This window comes from Neltuma alba, unplaced genomic scaffold (genome assembly GCF_004799145.2).
Source record: "Neltuma alba isolate B1F8T4 unplaced genomic scaffold, ASM479914v2 tig00010339_pilon, whole genome shotgun sequence".
NCBI classification, from domain to species: Eukaryota; Viridiplantae; Streptophyta; class Magnoliopsida; order Fabales; family Fabaceae; genus Neltuma; species Neltuma alba.
In genome coordinates this window covers 439,040-459,096 of record NW_021635249.1, presented here as the reverse complement: position 1 = coordinate 459,096, position 20,057 = coordinate 439,040, and the positions used below count along the sequence as shown (strand labels likewise).

The 20,057-nt window shown below is 35.0% G+C and overlaps 1 long non-coding RNA gene across 1 annotated transcript in view; it reads left to right on the top strand.

The window, feature by feature from the left end:
- The window catches only part of LOC114755770 (uncharacterized), a 29,425-nt gene extending 10,616 nt beyond the window's left edge, over positions 1 to 18,809 (top strand). The window contains exons 2-3 of the long non-coding RNA XR_003741357.1: positions 2,163 to 2,236; positions 18,799 to 18,809. This is a non-coding gene — a long non-coding RNA (uncharacterized LOC114755770). The remainder of the gene's footprint in view (positions 1 to 2,162; positions 2,237 to 18,798) is intronic.
- The last annotated feature ends 1,248 nt before the right edge of the window (positions 18,810 to 20,057 follow it).

Sequence of the window (20,057 nt, the reverse complement as noted above, 5' to 3'; positions counted from 1 at the left end):
TAAATATGGAAGCATGTCCGTCATCATAAAGATCCAATCCTTGGTGTCTAGATAAGGGTTACCCAGTCCTTGAGTCTAATATAACACCTTTACTCCCTGGAGATATTCTAGGTAGATGTTCGGGTCTTGCTCATCCTCATCTTTCCTGATATGTCGACCCAAGAATTCTAACTTCTCTCTCAGCTGATCCTGACTACGGATCTTAGGCTCAGTTGGAACAGGGATAGATACTCTGGGTATCAGGGGTATCCCTGGCTTGGTACTAGGTTCAGGATGTCACTTGGGTGTACACTTGGGCTAACAAGCTGTCCATGAGACTAAATGTTAAAACTAGGATCCACTGGTTCCTGATACATATCAATTGTGGGATCCATCGGGTTACTGGGTACAGGAAGGTTCATTAAATCCTCAACAGTAACCCCTAAAAGGTTAGCCCCATGCTCTGGATAATTGTTGGATTTCTTTGTTGAGTATCTTGGGCTAGCAGTCCCCATAGTCCATCCTTTTGGAACTTCAAGTTGACTTTTACATCATCATTGTATCACCTTCTTCCATCATGCTTACCTCATCCTTCTAGAAGATGCCAAGTGTCATAAAAGTGGTAGAGGAGAAGGGAGATTAAATCCTAGCCGTTGGATCAAGCTTGTTTCCTAACTTTCTTCCGAATTTACTTGGCCCACATTTTTCTGAATTTCTTTATGGCCTTCCGGAGCTTAGAAAATTCTTCTATCTACTCCATAAATTCTCTTCAATTCTAAAGAATATCTATAAATTTTTTTAGGTCATAACACTTCCTTTAAGCCCTGCATAAAAATCATTTACTAAAATACCCTTTTTAACGGCATAACCGGCTTTATATTTATTAAAGCCATTCCACTGGCCTTTTGGTTACGGGACTAATTTTCTAAATTAGTACAACCTTTCAACCATTTAATCTCATTTTTTTGTATATTTTTGAGGTCTCTTGCTATTTCAAATAATTACCTCAAACGGTATACTTTTTACCGGTCATAACCTCATAAATTCTATTTAAGCTGCCTCAGGGGTATTTTCATCTTTTCTCTTCATAGAAGAGCTTTAGAATATTATTTCCCATTTTCTAGAATTTTCTTGGAATTCTTTATATACTCTTCCATTTTTAACCCTGATAGTCATAACTTTCAGAATTTACGCTTTAGTCCCTGCTTAGACTTAACTTCATACAATCCTCTCTTTGAGGTTTCTATCTTAACCATTGGCCTGTTTCTACTCTCTTTTGTCTCTCTGGACCTTCGAGACTTTACTGGAGCCTCTAGCCTTGATTATACTTGAGCCCCTGAAAACTTTTACTTTGTAGTTTAGTCCCTGAAACTGCTTTGACTTCTTTTCTCATCTTTAGGACTTTTGCTCAAAAGGATTCTAGTAGCCTATCCAATTCAAGCTATTTCTAGTACTTCTAGGCTTAAAAGTTTAGATGTTACAGTGTAAGAATTATTTATTATTGAAATTAAGACCTGGATGACGTGAATAACGTTATGAATGCAATAGGTTTATAAAGAAGAAAAATAATGGTTTTGTTCTAGAGATTAGGAGTGTATATGAGCCACAAGCTGTTTAGTAGGAGTAGGTTATACTTTTGGGTGCGCAACAGGTGAGTGAATAGCATCCCATAATATTTTTCACAAATGATATTTTTACTGCTTGTTACCAATTTAATTAAATTATTAGCTTTCTTACCAAATAGTTATCAAATAATTTTTTTATCCCAACATTTTCCTTTTTTATTTATTGGATATTTTTAATGTTTTAACTCTTGGAAGATATTATTCATCGCTTGCATGGAACAAGAACTTTACTTGAGAATATTTCCTCTCCAATATTTTGTTTTTATGAACATTCAGACCTAGACGTTGAAAGAAACATTTATGATATGTTATTTTAAAACTTACATGCTGGGGTCTTTTTTACAAGGCATTGCTTTTGAGATTTTATCACTAGAAAAAGATCCTTTTTATTTGTTAATGGTAAACTGATCCCATGCATGCTTGGAAATGTTTTTGAGAGGGCTAGATACAGAACGCTGGTTGCCAACAGTAGTACTGTTAGCCCTTAGCATGCTAGGATTAAGCTCGAGCTCGCGTGTTATTCATGACTTCAGTCGCGCTTGTTATTCATGGCTTCAGTCACGCTTTTTATTCGTGACTTCAGTCGTGCTTGTTATTCGTGGCTTTAGTCGCACTTGTTATTCGTGGCTTCAGTCACACTTGTTATTCGTGGGCACTGTCCCCACACTTGTATTCGTGGTTTCAATCGTACTTGATGGTTACCTGCCCTCATAGACTGTGTGTCCACACTTATTGCTTATTCTGTTACAGTCCTCAATTGAAGCAAGGTTTTCATGCTATTTCTTGATCTAGTTTTATAAATGAGTTTAATTAGTTTTTCATATCAAAACTGCTTTACATATTTTCTCTTATGTTTCAATGGTTTACTCAGAAATTGGAAGCAACGGCAAATTATTTATTTGATTGAATTAAATATGCATAATTTATTCCTTCAACATTTGTTTCTCTTACCTTATTAATGGGACGTTATTCACCAATAAATTATTTTTAAGCCTCAGATAGTGCAATTGACCTTGTTCCTCCTGCTTATCACAGAGTTTATTACACTATTGGCTTAGAGTTGAAGCATCGTTTGAAAGATTTATAAATTAATGTAAAACCTTATGTTTTTTTAAAAAAATATATATGATTTAGAATTGATAGATGCATTGTGAAGATTATTACATTAATTGTAATATTAGAAATCATATTATAATTATATTAAGCAGTTAATGAGTTGTTTTAAGGCTTAAGGAATGTGAGCTCTCACCATATTCCGTGCTGGTCATCTCTAAATTTTTGGGATGTGACAAATTGGTATTAGAGCCAAGTTTCTTATAATTACATGGGGCCATAATATTTCAATGGGTGTCTATTTTCTTTATGAGCAGGGCATAATATCTAGTTGTTTTCTTCTTCTCTTTGTTAGTTATGTTTCATGTTGATAAGTCCTATACATGGAACTAAATATCTCTTATGTTTCCTTATATAGCGAAGATGTCCTGAGGAAATGATTTTCAAGTCAAAGAAGTGGTAGCAAAAACTTTCTTATAGAGTATCTACTCAAGAAAGAAAAGGTATGAGGTTTATGACACAGATTTTCTAAATGCATGTTTGGAGCAATAGCGTTATAAAATGATTACTTTGTTTATTATCCCCCATAACTTCATTCTAAATAGTAAACCCAAAATCCTTTGCTATGAAATTTATACTGAGACGTAGGCTTTAGCTGCTGATGGCGTTCCTTCTAAGTCTTCCTTGGGGTATTATTTAATGAGTTGTGTTGGCCATTTTATGCTTCTTTACAAGCATATTCATCTAAAGGCAAGCATTTCTAATAGCTGTCTTAACTAGAAATGGATATAGAAAAGTAATACTTTCTCCTTATATAGCTAAACAAGTAAATTCATATATGACATTCTTTCTACCTATTACTAGCCCTAAAGTTATTTTTTTCTTCTGATGCTTTTAATTTTATGAGTATGAACGATGTTTTTCTTCTGAATAAATAAAGGTCTATATAAAAATTGAAAGCAGATTTTCACAATATTTCCAGTTTAAATTTTTCAATGCACTTCAATTTTGGGACAAACTTGCATATATCAATGCTGTTGCATTTTGATTGTATGATCTATGACATGCTTTACCTTCTCACATTTTATCATGTTACGATATTTGGCTTTGATTAAGAGAGAAGGATATTTGGAAAAAGTGTGATGACTATAGTCAGTATACTTTTAAGTTATGTTATGGATGATTTTAGAAAATATTTGGAAAGGAGTTTTAGTGATCCTAATTAAGGCAATTCAAAGGATCATTTTGAGTGCTAAGGCCAATCTTAAATAATGAACAACATTTCTAAATAGGTAGACACATTCAGAAGGAAGAATTTCAAAGGAATGCAAGTCGACGCATTTGAGCTTTTCAGAACGGAACCAAATAAGTAGCTAAAAGTATAACTACACTTGAAAGCCTTAAAGGTTGAGCTTGAAAATAAAATTTAGTATGTATGTAGAAGATATATGACAGTTTTATTCAACCAAGGATGATAAATTTTGGGAGAACTAGGGAATATTTCGTGAATTCTTGAATTTAATAAGAAAAGCATATAACATCCAGCATTGCATTTTCTGTACAGATTTGATATTTTCTTGTTTTTCTAAACTAGATGGACTCCAATGACTCTGAAAATTTTGAGCAATGTTTTCTAGAAAGTTCTAATTTGCTTCATTTGAAGGTTCTTAGATCAGGTTATGATTCTCAAAAGTTTGGGGCCAATTACGTCTGTGAAGATGTTAAAAATAGGTTAGGGAAGATTTAAGATTTGTTATTTTGCAATTAGCTATATTTTGGCACCAGATTAGAGAACTTTAAGAATTAAATTGCGGGATTTTGAATTAAAAAATTAGGGGAAAAAAAGTAAACAGAACCCTAATATGAAAGTGTGTGTGCATTCTAGTAAATTTTGGTCATGCATTCTAGTAAATTTTGGTCATCCAATTGATTTCAAAATTAGTGTTTTGCTTGATTTTGTTGAAACTCTAGGTGCTTCACTTTACTGCACAGCTTCATTTGTGTTGGATTTTAGTCTACACCATGGGATGTTGGACACAACTCAATTAGAATTGGCTAGTGTCTGTAGTTGCTAAACTTGAATTCTGAATTACACTTACAAAAACCGCTTGCATCTTTTGTACTCATAGTGAATATTAGACTTGAAACATGTGCAATTGATTGAATTTCAAATAACCTCTATGGAACATGGGAAGTTTAAAGCAGGATCTGTGCTAATTATCCACAGTTATTTTAAAGTTAAGGTAACTACAAATTTAAATTCGGGGGACCGAATTTCTTAAAGGGGGAGAATTTAATGGCCGTAAAAAAACAAAAAAAAACAGTGGTGAAAAAAAATGAACCGAGAAAAAAATAATAGTTGAGTTAGTTAATATCTCTTACTATTAATGGTAATTTTGTAAACAAGAGAAGTTAGTGAATGGGTGGCATTGAGGGCTTCTTTTTTGGGTACCATGGGGTACCTGGTTTCGAACACAGTTTTAGCATCAGGAGAGTTTTATTTCTTTAACTTCTTGCACTCTCTAAATTCATTAAATACCCTTATGAAAAAGAAATATAATAAGAAGAGGGGGAGCGAGAGGGGGTAGCAGAGAAGAGGGAAGTTTCGAGACTCTTAAATGAGGGACTCCAGCTGTCATTCAGTTCCAGTTCTTCACCTTCGTTTGTCCTCGTCGTCACCGGCATTCACAGTTGCCATCTGCTTTGTCGTTCAAGGTTCTGTTTTACTAGTTTCTCTCCCCTGTTCAGCATTGATTTTTTTTTCCTTCTCCTCTGTTACTGCCTTGCTCAGATTTTGGAAGTTTCTCTCTTAATGACTGCTTCAATTTTTGTCTCCCTTCTTCCTCTGTTCTATGCTAAAAACGTCAGCCTTCATCCTTGCTTGTCTAAGGACGCTGATGTGGTATGGTTGAAGCTTTCTTCTTTTCAGGTTGTGTTGATGTGTGCTAAGTGATTTGAAGGTTTGGTCATTCATTCCTTTGTTTTTTTTTTTTCATTTACTGTGTGAAAATGAGAAAGAGCAATTGGCAATGTTCTTGTAGGAAATTTTAAAGAAGTTATTTAGTTTTTGTTGACCTTGGAATGAAAGAGGCCTACTTCAATATATGTTTTTATAGCATTGTCACGGTGGAGCATAATTTCAATTGTCTTCAAAGGAGTTTCATTTAAATCTTGCTTAAAGATGAAGCTGGAAACTATCACATCTTACTATTTTATCAACTTAGGTTCAATCTAAAACCATTTTAGACTATATTGGATGGTCTTGGACTCACTTTTTATTTGAAAAACACTAAATTTTGGATTTTTACTATTCATCTGGTAAAAATCCAGTTTTCTGGTCCAACTTCAAAAATTCATAACTTATTCCACAAAAATCGAAATGAGGTGGTTCAAAATTCTATTTAAAGATCTTTAAGTTATATTTCAGGGAAAAATAATCTTGTGATCCAATTCCTTAGGAAAAAGCATCAGATTTTTGTGAAAGGTAACACTGTCCATTTGTCAAAAACCCTTTTTCCCATATTTTAACCTTTAACTTTGAAAAATCATTAAAAATCCTATACTTGGCCATTTTTAACGTGTTAGATATCAAAGTGAAGCTCAAGATATTATCTATAATCATACCAAATTTCGTGATTTAACGCATTCAGGAGCTTAATCAAAAAAGTCACATGAATGTGGCAGTGTCAGTGTGTTTACAGCACTGTTAGTATAATATATACATAGCCAAAAAGATCCACAAATTTTTACCATAAATTTAACCTTCAATCTGCAGCTTTCCCTTAGAGGATTCAGGCCCTAAAATGTTAGATTGTATTTGGGGAATGAGATTTCTTTGAAATCCCAATAGCAAATTAACCAACTATTTCATCAACAAGCATCATCAACAAGCATAATTATATTAACTACTATTGGTGAACTAGCATGCTTATTAGTTGGCAAACTCAATCATGCAAAGACCAAAGCAAGAAAGTACAAAGAGCAGCCACATCACAATCAAGAAAGTTCATCCACATAATAGCAATTAATCATGCAATAATCAATAATGCCAAGTCAATGTTAGTAGTTAGGTTCAACTTGCTACCTTGCTCCAAAAGTTTGAGCTTTCTTTCTTTCTCTTCTTTCCCTTCACAAATATCAAACCCTAGCAATGTAATCCATCAAAAAGGGCAGCAAGAATCATTAACCAATGAAGGAAAAGTAAGAACTCAAATAAAAAATGACTCTTGCTCCTTAAAGCTTCCACCTTTGTTCACTATTTTTGAACTTGTTTCCTTTCAACTCTAAAAATTGCTTCTTGACTTATTCCTACATGGTATTTCATGTAGATTCCAAATATATGCTTAGATCTATGAAAATAAAACTCCTCCTTTCAGCTATCCTTGACCGAGCCACTAGGGGTACTTGAACCAAAAATTACAACTTTGTTTTAATGCTTCCAACACTTGTTCCTTTTGGTTTACCTTACACCATTTCTTATTTTAAGTATCATGGAAGCCTTAAAACATTGAAAAACTAATCCTAGGGTTCAGTCATCATCTTGACCAAAATGAATATCCAAAGAAACAATCAAGAAAAATGCTTCAAAACAACCTATAGCCAATTGCAAACACTAGGAACTAATATGTTTTGATGTGTCTTAGCAAGTTTGATCAACAAAACTTCCTTCCCCTCAAGATAACCAGTTCAGCCAACTTCCAAAGGAGAGGAGAAACAGATTTTCAACCATAGAAGAAAGAAAAGAAAGCAAGAACCCATCTAGAATCAAGAACTAACCTTGAATCTTTGGTTGTATGGTCAAAGGTGCTTGCTTTTCCTTGCTTCTCCCTCAAAACTCTCTCTTCTCTCTCTTGGGTCTCCTTGGCCGAAACACACATCTGAAAATGGGGAAAGATGAGCTTGTTTAATGAGCCAAAGTATCCCAACCACCATCTTTAATGAGAATCCAAGTGTCATTACCCTCTTTAATCTTGCTTTCTCTTAATTAACAAAATCCAAATGAATTTAATTACCAAAAGTCAAGATCCTCTCTATTTGAGGAGTGACACTTGGCATGTTCAAATTCTCTCCCTTGACGGCTTGACACATGGTTCAATGTGATCCATTTGATTCGTAAGACACTAGTCTTGCTTTATTAGTATACTTTGGCTCTGAGTTTAACTTCTTCTTATAATTACAGTAGTTTGGCCTCTGTAATTATTTTTTTTTGAAATTCTTAATTTATTCTCCTCATTTTTATCTTTCCAAATTGCCCTCTTTTGCTCAAAATTAATTTCCCAATAATTAAATAAAAAGAAAAATTAATTTCCTCCTCTTTAGAGATTTTTCCTCTTTTCACAAGTATTTGGAAAAAACTTAAGAGTCTCCCTTTAATTTCATAATCTCATATAATTCCTTGGGGTTTCATAAGAATTTTCTTGGAATTTTATTCTCCTTAAAAATATTTATTTGGAATTTTTCGAATAAAATCCCTTAATTAGCCTAAATCACCCTTTAAATCTTCTTGTAATTTCTCTAAGGGTAATTTGGTCATAAAACCAACTTTATAATTTCATATAACTCTCAAAGGATACTATCCTCATTTTTTCTTAATTTTTCAAGGCTTGGAAATATTTTTCCTTATTTACATTTGACCAATTTTCCTTAATTAGTCAAATTCTTATAATTGGCTTGGAAAATTATGGTAATTATTTTCCACCAAAATTCTTCTACTTCTCCTTATCATTTTTAATCCTCAATATTTTGAGAATATTTCTTATTTCTAATTACCATAATGCTAGATGTGACAGAAACAGTGAAATTTTATGATGTTTTGGAATGAAGTTGGATGATAATTTAAGAACTCAAATAAGCCCTGTGAAGGAATTGGATTGAGTAAATTTAAGAGACTATATTGATATTAACATTTGGGAGTGCATGAATGGCAGTTTATGAATTAAGATATTTGTTTGTAATTTAATTTTTGAATGCCCATAAAGCGTTTGATGGATTGCGTGAAAAGAGAGAATCATTAAATGTTCTATAAATTATGAAGAACTTGGTTTTGCTTACTTGAACATGTTAATGGTAACATTAAATCACCCATGGTGTAAGAATTATTTATTATTGAAATTAAGACCTGGATGACGTGAATAACGTTATGAATGCAATAGGTTTATAAAAAAGAAAAATAATGGTTTTGTTCTGGAGATTAGGAGTGTATATGAGCCACAAGCTGTTTCGTAGGAGTAGGTTATACTTTTGGGTATGCAACAAGTGAGTGAATAGCGTCCCATAATGTTTGTCACAAATGAAATTTTTACTGCTTGTTACCAATTTAATTAAATTATCACCTTTCTTAGCAAATAGTTATCAAATAATTTTTTTATTTCATCATTTTCCTTTTTCATTTATTGGATATTTTTAATGTTTTAACTCTTGGAAGATATTATTTATGGCTTGCATGGAACAAGAACTTTACTTGGGAATATTTCCCCTCCAATATTTTGTTTTTATGAACATTCATACCTGGACGTTGAAAGAAAAGTTTATGATATGTTATTTTAAAACTTACATGCTGGGATCTTTCGTTATAAGGTATTACTTCTGAGATTTTATCACTAGAAAAAAATTCTTTTTATTTGTTAATAGTAAACTGATCCCATGCATACTTGGAAATGTTTTTAAGAGGGCTAGATACAGAACGCTGGTTGCTAATAGTAGTACTGTTAGCCCTTGGCGCACTAGGATTAAGCTCGAGCTCGCTTGTTATTCATGACTTTGGTCGCGCTCGTTATTCATGGCTTTGGTTGTGCTTGTTATTCGTAGATTCAACTGTGCTTGTATTGGTGCACCATGATTAACACTGAGCTTGCTTGACATTCGTGGGCACTGTCCCCGCGCTTGTATTCGTGGTTTCGATTGCGCTTGATGGTTACTTGCCCTCATGGACTGTGTGCACGCTTGTTGCTCGTTATGTTACAGTCCTCAATTGAAGCAAGGTTTTCACGCTATTTCTTGATCTGGTTTTATAAATGAGTTATTTAATTAGTTTTGCATATCAAAACTGCTTTATATAGTTTCTCTTATGTTTCAATGGTTTACTCAGAAATTGGGAGCAACGGCAAATCATTTATTTAATAGAATTAAATATGCATAATTTATTCCTTCAACATTTGTTTCTCTTACCTTATTAATGGGATGTTATTCACCAATAAATTATTTTATGCCTTAGATAGTACAATTGACCTTGTTCCTCCTACTTATCACATAGTTTATTACACTATTGGCTTAGAGTTGTAGCAGTGTTTGAAAGATTTAAAAATTGATGTGAAACCTCATGTTTTTTTTTTAAAAAATATATATGATTTAGATTTTATAGATGTATTGTGAAGATTATTACATTAATTGTAATATTAGAAATCATATTATAATTATATGAAGTGGTTAATGTGTTGCTTTAAGGCTTAAGGAATGTGAGCTCTCTCATATTCCGTGCTAGTCACCTCTAAATTTTTGGGGCGTGACACTTCCTCCTGCATGGAAAGATTTCAAAAAGTGTCTTAAACATAGAAAAGAAGATATCTCTCTTGAATAATTGGGATTTATATAGAAAGCAAGATGTTGAAAAGGAAGCTAATGCTCAGGAGAAGGTACATGTGGTGGAGGAAGGATAGTCCAACAAGATCCCAAGGAAAAGAGGGAAGGATAAAGATAAACCTCACGCATAGGATGGTTGCAAAAATAAGAAAAAGAAAGATAATTCTTCTTTTGTAGAAAGGGTGGTCATTTCAAGGAAGATTGTCATTTCTTCAAAAAGAAGAAAGAGAAAGAAAACAAGTCAACTGCAAAAAAAAGATAATCTTGTGGCAATAATTTTTGGGATCCACCTAGTTGATAATGATGAATCATGGTGGGTAGACTCTGGTGACACATGTCATGTGTGCAAAAATAAGAACTTCTTTAAAACATTGAAAGAGGAAGATGGGGATGTACTTTATATGGAAAATATTTCAACTATCCAAGTCAAGGGCAAAGGGACTATGGAAATTGAATTCACTTCTAGAAAAACTTTTACTTTAAAAGATGTCTATTATGTATCGGAAGCTAAGAAGAATTCAACTTATGTACCTTTACTAGTTTAAGTGTAAGTCTATATTTAAGGGAGATGATAGAACCAAATCTTTATATGGTTTTCTCAAGTGTTTCCTAATATTTTGTAACAATTTTACCCTCATTATGCATGCATTTATATCCATTTGATTACATTGAGTCATGCATTGCATTTGGCTGTTTAAGGGGCAAAAAGGGTCATTTTTCTCTCCTCAATTTTAATTGCCTTGATCTATAATCAGTTGGTCTTTACAAAGCTCTTTGTTGTGATTTTCAGGCAATAGGAGAAAGACCCAAGAACCAAGATGGAGCATAGATGGAGCCAAAATATTACAAGGGCCAAAACATTAGTTTGGAGTGTTCTGCCTCATCAGGTCGTGACATGGACTTCTGAGGTCGCGACCTGGATGCCCTTTCGATGACGCTACACGTTTTAGACCTGAGTTAAGATTTCATCTCTCTGTCTTCTCAAGTCATGAAATGACACTAATTAAGTCATGACCTAAGACTCCTAAGTTGCAACCTGAAACTCTTGAAGTTGCGACTTGAGTGCGTTAAGTGAAGCTGTGCATTTTGGAATAGATTTCTGAGCTTCTATACCTAAGGGGTGCAGCCACCACAAAAGGATATTCTTCCATTCTGCAGATTTGCACAAGGTTAAGCCACCATCATCCCTTCTTAAGTCTCTATTGATCCTACACCAAAAACTTCCATTTTCCTTCATCTCTTCATCATTTTCTGCATTTCTGAACTGATCAAACCACTCCAACACCCTTCTTCTCCATTTTTCCAACTTCATTTTTAGCTTTAACTATGGCTGTTCGTTCCTAAAGTGATTGCAATTGGTTTGAAGGCATGAGAGGCTAAACCTGTTAGCCTCTTGGTGATGAAGAACGAAGCTTGAGCTCAAGGACTTAATTGGGGAGCTTTTCTATAGTCTAAACCTGTGCTTAATATTATGTTAAATATTTCTAGATTTAGAAACTTTCTGCACTTGTGTCAGACTTGGTTTATGATTGTAAATCTGGTGTTTAGACTAGTTTATTGTATTTGGATTGGATGATGTTAGTGTTGATTAATATATATAATATTTCAATTTGAATCCTTGTGTTTAGTTTGAGTATAAGTGATTATTGTTCATTGATCTATGTGCTTGGTATTCTGTGCTTGTTGATGGACATTTAGAGGGCATTTACATCATCCATTCATCTACACTCTAAGTGGGTTTCAACAATGTCTTAAGAGATGTTAATTAACTTTGATTAAAGTGAGTTTTCATTAATTGAGACATCGGACCCAAGTGATTTACTTGGGATTTTCTTCAGACTTAGAGGTTTTCTAAAACTCCCAATCATTTTAAAGAGCAGTGATAACTGAGTTTTCATCATCAAGAAACTGCTTAACCATAATTCCTTTTAATCCAAAACATTTTTTCATTCACTTAAAATACCAAAAACAGTTTATTCGCTGCACTTTTCATTTATTGCACCACCTTAAACAATTGAAACCCCATTTTCTTCACCCAAATTTACAATGCTTTTGATAACCAATCTAGACTAGGATTTCCAATAAAAAGCTCCTCGAGAAGAACGACTGGTTGTACCCTATACTGCATTTTTTTCCTGGTGCAATTCACTTTCTTGACAATCCGGAAGGCGACAATCTGGCCTTAATCAATAGCACCATTGTTGGGGAGCTATTGAATTGGTTCCCTAGTAATTGGTTTTCCTTATCATTGTGATTTGGGTCAATTCTCGTGGAGTTTTAGTTTTTGAACTTCAATCTTGCATTTCATAGCATCAAAATTTTTTAGAAATAGAACCAAATATCTTGTTTTTCCATACATTTGCATTTGCATTTTTGCACAGCATTTTGCATTTTGTTCTAACTTGATCCTGAGTATTTTGGCCAATTGCTTGAAGTTTTGAACTCTGTCCATAGTTTGTTCAGCACTTGGTTGAAGTACTTAGTGAATTTTTCAAAGGTTTTGTGAAAATAGCTCTCTGTAACTTTAAGTCGCGACCTCATATATTTAGAGTCGCGATCTCAGTGCTTAAGTCACGACCTGACTTGTGTCTTGTCGCAACCTTAGCCTTCTATTTTCCATTGTTTCTCTCAGTCTGTTTAAGTCGTGTCAGGGTTGCTTTTCCTTCAGGGTTGTTTTCTGTTCATTGAAGTCGCGACCTAGATTGCCCAAGTCTTGACCTGATCTGGTTTTCCACTGAAAACTTTTTCTGAGTGTCCAGACTTACTCTTTTTGCATAACTTTGCTTTCTGTACATACTTTGAGATTGTATAGCACTTCATACACCTCAAACTCACTAAGCACTATTTGAAATCATTGAGTTTGCCTCAATTTTGATCTCCACACTTGGTAAATACACGATTTTGAACCTACCTCTTTCTTGAACTCTTTTTGTGCTTGAATTTTTGAGTAATTATGCATGCCTAGAGCGCGTAGAGGCAGAAGAGGTAGACTTATAGCATCTCGTAGCCCGCTTATTTTATGATACCTATCCCATTCATCTAGTGAGAGTGAGGAAGTAGAAGAAGAAATCATGGCTGAAGTACCTCCTCATGGTCCAAATGGTGGGAATGGGAATGGGAATGGTAACCATAATAGACCTAATAATGGTGGTAATGAAGGGCAAGGAGAAAATAATAGCCAGAATAGGATTAATGAACAACTTAGGGGTAGAACCATTAAGGAACTAACTCAATTTGATGGGAACTTTAAACCTATGCCGGTGCTTTTCCTACTTTGAATGCCAATTTTGAAATTATCCATGGTCTTGTAGGCAAAAACCCATACTTGCACTTTCAGACTCTTTATATGCAGTGCTTGTTCATAAAGCCAGTAGGCGCAAGTATTGATGACGTTATGTGGAAGGTTTGCCACTTATCTTTAGAGGGCAAAGCTAAAGAATGGTACATGAACCTACCGCTCTACGTGGACAATGCTTATGAGTCATGGACCAGTTTGAAGAAAGCATTCTTGGATAAATATTTCCCCTCCACAAAGATTTCAGCCGTCCGCAAGGAATTTCTGTAGCTAAGCAAGAGCCATTCGAGACATTCTTTGAATTTTGAAGCAGATTTCAAGAGATGCTTACCTAGTGTCCCAACCATCAAATTCTTGAGGAGCACTTGGTACAGTATTTCTATAATGGTTTGTTGCCCTATGATGCCCAAGTCCTAGATACTGCTGCAAATGGATCCGTGGAGAATATGGAACCATGAGCTGTATAGGAATTAATTAGAACTTTTGCCCTTAACTGCCAATATGTAAGCTCAAGGGATCCAAGGGATCACGAAGCTGAAAGAGATCCACTGTTAGTCAAGCTAGCCCAAGACATGTCTAAGCTTGCAAATACAGTTGAAAGTCTTCGCTCCAACAAGCCATAATCTCTTGCCTTAGTCACTACAAGTTGTGGAGCTTGTGATTCTCTGATGCATACTACTTCAAATTGCCCTGGGTTGGTAGAAGAGGTCAACGCAATGTACTAAGGAAGAGATGGAAAATATCAGAAGAGAGACCCCTACGTAAACACCTACAATCCCCGTTGGAGAGATCATCCAAATTTCAAATAGGGTGGGGGAGCAAATAGACCAAATCAGTTCCAAGGCAATCAGTTCCACAATCCTGGGGCCTCTTCAAGCACCTTTCAAGATCTTTCAAGAGTATTAGTGACAACTCCATAATAGATTATGGTATCTCAACCACTGCCAAGAGGAGATGACACTGCACAACTCTTGAAGAGCATGGTTGCTCAAATGACAAACATGGAGGGGCGAATGAAGGAAAGAAGTTCATCTCCATAACTACCATATTGTAAGGATACAGAAAGATAACTCAGATGTTCATAAGAAATTAGAGGAGCTCACCTTGAAGAATGCCGACGTCACTAGTCATTTAACCCTACTATCTAATACAGTCAATGATATGCAAGCTAAGAGTGGCAGTAGCATTCCTTCTAATACGGTGATCAATCCTAAAGCCCTTAATGTGATATTCTTAAGAAGTGGTAGAAAGGTCCACTTTGAGGATGAAAGGGTAGACAGAGATGCATCTAAGCAAGAAATAGAGAGTTCTTAACTTACCTCTATGAAGTTGGGCAAATCTGAAAGTTCCAAGGAGGAGGAACTTCTTAGGAGAAAGAGATCCCCAGAAAGTAAAAATGCACAAGAAGAGGAGAACCCTGTGGAAGGGTCGAAATGTAAGGGCAAACAAAGGAAAAACAAAGCAGGACCAAGCACCCATGGAGGTTTGAGCAATTAGGGTAAAAAGGTAAATCTCAATGAACTTCCTTTTTCTCAATCTTACTTGCAAGGTATGAAAATTTCTAATGAAAAACAAGATAATAAGTTGCTTGAAACTTTTAGAAAAGCTGAAGTAAATATACCCTTGCTTGAACTAATTAAAAAGATCCCTAAGTATGCTAAAGTTTTAAAAGAGTTGTGCACACATAAGAGGAAGTTTAAACCTAATGAACAAGTCTAGTTGCCCTCTAGTGTGTCTGTTTTGTTTAAACCATAACTCCCAATCAAATGTCATGACCTTGGTTCCTTTACTATACCTTGTACTGTAGGCAGGACAACTATTCCTAAGGCTTTACTTGATTTAGGTGCTGCCATCAATGTTATGCCTCGGTCAATGTATGAGTCCTTACAAATCAAAAGTCTTAAACCTACCACCATGATGCTCCAGTTAGCTGATAGGACCATGAGGTACCCACACGACTTCTTAGAGGATATCCTAGTGAAAGTCAAAGTCTTAGTTATCCCTGCTGATTTTTATGTCCTGGATATGCCTAATGAATAAGGTGGGGATGGGACCTTAATTTTGGGTACACCCTTTTTAAGAACTGTTAATACTAACATTGACATGAAAAGGATCTATCACTATGTCTGTTGGGGATAAATTTGCTTATTTCAATATGTATGAACAAATGAAATAACCACATAAAGATTACTCGATATGTGATGTTAATTTTCTTCATGGGTTGTTTATTGATGAGCTTCATAATGTTAATAAAATGCATGCTTCATCCCCTACTCCTGACTTTGCTTCCCCCTTCCTCTCTAATGGTAGTGACGTGGGCTGTTCTACTGTTCATCAGTTAGATTACACCTTTTCCACTCCATCTGGTTCTACTATTACTAATAGTACACTTGGGAAGCCTTTGAGCCCGAGAAAGGCTTTGTTTCTGATGTTAAAGCAGGTGGTAGTAGAGCTGTAAAGACGTCTAAGAAGAAGAAGCGTTTCAACCTTGTCGGGGAGCTGCGTGCCCTGAATGCTGTGCATGGACTAGTTACAACTCTAGTTGCTCTCCACTCTGCTGTCTCTATACCCTCAACTAAGAAAACTAATCAAAAGATAGCTGTTGCTTCTATGGAGAGTAAGAAAGTGGATTTTAAGGAAGAGAGCAAAGAGCCTAAATCTCTCAAGCTCTTTTCTAAGGCGAAGAAGAAGAAAATTAAGATACCCTCTACCACTTTCCCGCCTCTCTCCATTGACCACTACACGATCATTGATCTAGTCTATAAAGACCTTTTCCTATTAACTCCTGAGGAGGCTGTGAAGATTAAAGTTGGTGTTGAGGTGTGGGGCCTACTGTCCACTTATCAGATGCCAAAAGCTAAGAAAAGGGCCAAATGGATTGGACCTTTTGAAGTTCATTCAACATGCCAGCATAGGAAGGTTGTAATGAGGGATGTTGAAGGCTGGTTCTTCCAAGTTAAAAAGGAGCACCTTCGTTTCTTCTAGGAGAGCTATCAGCCTCCATGACACCTCAGGTTGCTTCTTTCCTTTACCTATCTTGTTCACCATGTTCTGCTTTATTTTGATCGATTTGATTATTGCATGTGTTAGTGAGATAAGTGTGGGGGAATAAGCTGACCAGTGGGAAAAGTAGTTTAGCTTATTTTAGGCTGTAGTTTTTTAATTCAATAATTTTCTCCTCTTGCTGCTCTTGTCTTATGTCTGTCCTTCTTTATGCTTAATTGTTTGCTTAGTCATGCAGTGAAGGCACTGTCGTGCTTATATGGTTGGTGTTATTTGTTTTAATTATAGTGGCTATTGTTCTTTTTCCCTTTCCTTTTGACAGTGAGGACACTGTCAAGTCTAAGTGTGGGGAGAAATTCATTTCACTTTGTTGGATCATTTCTGTAGTTGTTTCAGAATTTTTGGCAAAATTTTTCGAAAATCCAATCTTTCATCATCATTATTTGGCTTTAAATTTGTAACATCTTGATTTTTAAGCTTAGAAGTACCAGAAATAGCCTGAATTGGATAGGCTACCAGACTCTTTTTTATTAGAGGTTCCAAAGATGAGAAAGGAAGTTAAAGCAGTTTCAGAGACTAAACTGTAAAGTGAAAGTTTTAAGGGGCTAAAGTATAATCAAAGTTAGAGGCTCCAGTAAAGTCTCGAAAGCCTAGAAAGAGAAAAGAGGCTAGATACAGACCAAAGGTTAAGTTAGAAGCCTCAAAGAGATGGTTTTATGAGGTTGAGGCTAAGTAGGGGTAAAACCATAAATTCAAAAAGTTACGGCCATCAGGGGGTAAAAATGGAAAGTACATAGAAAATTCTAAGAAAATCCCAGAAAATGAGAAATAATATTCTAAGGCTCTTTTGTGAAGAGAGATGATGAAAATACTCCTGAGATAACTTAAAAGGAATTTATAAGTTTATGGCTCAGTTTGAGATATAGAGGTAGATTTAATTGTTTGAGTCATAAAGAAACCTCATAAAATTATGGTAAAAGGGGATGTAAGATCTAAGAGGCTATAGAAAATTATAAAATTAGTCTCATCCCCAAAAGACCAACAACATGGCTTTAAGAATACTTAAAAGTTAGTTATGTTGAAAAAGGGCATTTTAAAGAATGATTTTTAAGTGGGGCTAAAGGTTGAGTTATGGCCTGAGAAAATTCACAGATATGAGGAATGTTATGATATTTTTGGATGAATTTTTAGAGCTCTGAATTGAATAAAATGCTCCAGTCAAATATTAAATAATTTTTGTCCCCTAAATAGGAGACAAAACCAAAGAAAATATCTAAAGGCTATCATGATGGTGCTGAGTCACCAAACGTAATCATGACACTTGCGAGTAGTCATATTGAGTCAGCAAGAGATATTTATAAACAGTATAAAAAATCAAAACACAGTACGAGTACCTTTTAGACAGTCTTTTATCTACTCGTTATAGTGAAATATCTACTGTATGACTCAGTAAGGCTAAGTAGCCTGTCAGAAGAGCTAATTATTTTTTTTTCTATACTCCTCTAAGGTGGCACCATATATGTACCATTTATTTGCTAGAATTTTAAGCAGAAAATGTCCCGGTGGTACAGGGTAAGTCAGGACTCGAAATGTATCCGATACGGTGCAAGATTGGCTTGATAGGTGGAGAAATAATTAAGAAAATATTTTTGCACAAATTTTCCATTTCTTTCCTCCTTATTTTAATGCTAAGTTGATGAATGGGCATGAAAGGAATTATTCAAGTTGTTACAAGAATCTAGAAAAATCAAGAAGAGTATAGAAGAACCTAAAGGGATCTAGAAATCTCTAGAAGCATCTACAAGCTTCTTGAAGCCATGACTTATCAAGACACTTGTCATCTTCTTAGGCTATATTGCTTATGATGTGTACACGTGGAAGGGTGGTTGAATGGAGGGCTAAGATGAGCTCTTATTCAAGAAGGGCATATGTGGCACTATGGAAAGTATAAAGCCTATAAATACCCCCCACATGTTCATTTTGTGCAAGGCCATTCAAGTAGGGAAAATCTTGTAAAATTTCATTTAGAGAGAGAAAGAGAAGAGTTCTAGAGAGGGGAAGTGACTTGGAACCAAGGTAAGGCTTCTAAACTTCTTTATGTTGGTTTATGATAGTTATATGTTGATTTTGTGATAGTTTGATGATGATGGGAAGTTATTTTCCTAGGGGGAAGTGCTGCCCAAATTTTATCAAACTGATAGGCAATAATTTAACAAAGCTAGAACATCAATCCAAAATTAAGAGAAAAGGGCTAGGTTCAAGAAGGTTGGTCTTGAACTTTATATAATCTCTTGGTCCTAATGGATTGTATGACCAATGTGATTATGGTTAGGACCTTGGAACATCCAAGAGGATGTTTGATGATGTTGACTGAAAGCCCTTGTGGTTGGGAAGTCAAGGGAATCAAAAGAAAAACAAGAGGAAAGCTTGAGGTGCAAGGTAATGAATTCACCTCTTATGTGCTTGATGTAGTATGCTCATGTGTTAGTTTGTATTTGTTGTTTGAATGATGTTGTGACATGATGATTGTCACTAGAAATGCTGTTTTTAATATGTTCCTATAGCCATGCAAGCATAAAGCATGATGGCATGTCACTAGTTAACTTAAGTTTATGAAAAATTACATATAATACACTAGCATCCATCTTGTGCATGTATGTGGTAATGTTTGCTACTAAGATTCCCCCGAATCTCACCCCTCCCTAACCAACTATTTAGGTCAATCAACGATGGACAATAATGGCATGAGAAGCAAGGAGAAGTAAGCGAAGAATTATTCTTGTTAATGGATGAGATTGTTGATGAATGTATAATTCTCCTATTTTGTAAACTATACTATGGATGCCAATGATTCCATGTATTTAATTATAATGTTTATGTCATGAATATAAATGTATGAGAATGAATGGGAAAGAGTAAGACCAAGTTATGTATATCAAAGAAATAAAAAGAATTAAAGTAAAGAGTAGTTAAGGGATAAAACATAGGTCCTACGACAGTGAGTTTGTAGCTGCAGTTTGACCTATCAGATTTTAGCCATGAGATTTGGCATACTTATAGTACACATCCCAAGATTTAAAATGAGAGGTAGATTACCTCAATTGGATATGTACAAAAGGAGATACAAATTTTCAAAGTTGAGACATAGAATCTGGAAGTTCCAGATTTTACCAAACGAATAGTAATATTTATTGATTAAACTGTATGAATTGGGCAAGGATAAGTCCAATTAGATATTTTTTCCTTAAAGAGCTTTCTGTAGAATTTTAGAACACCTAAATACAATTTTTATGGAATTAGTTATGAAGTTTTGAAGTTGGCCAAGATTTCAGTGAAATGTAAATAGTGCGCAGAAGCATTCTGTGACTTGAGGTCACAACCTGAGAAGTTGAGGTCACGATTGGAAGGCAAATATGGCCTCTGTGACTTCAAATCATGACCTGAACTGGGAAAATGAAAGAGTCTCAAAATTTTAAGCCTTTTCTCATACTTAAGGGTCATATAAGTTTTTAAACATGATTTTT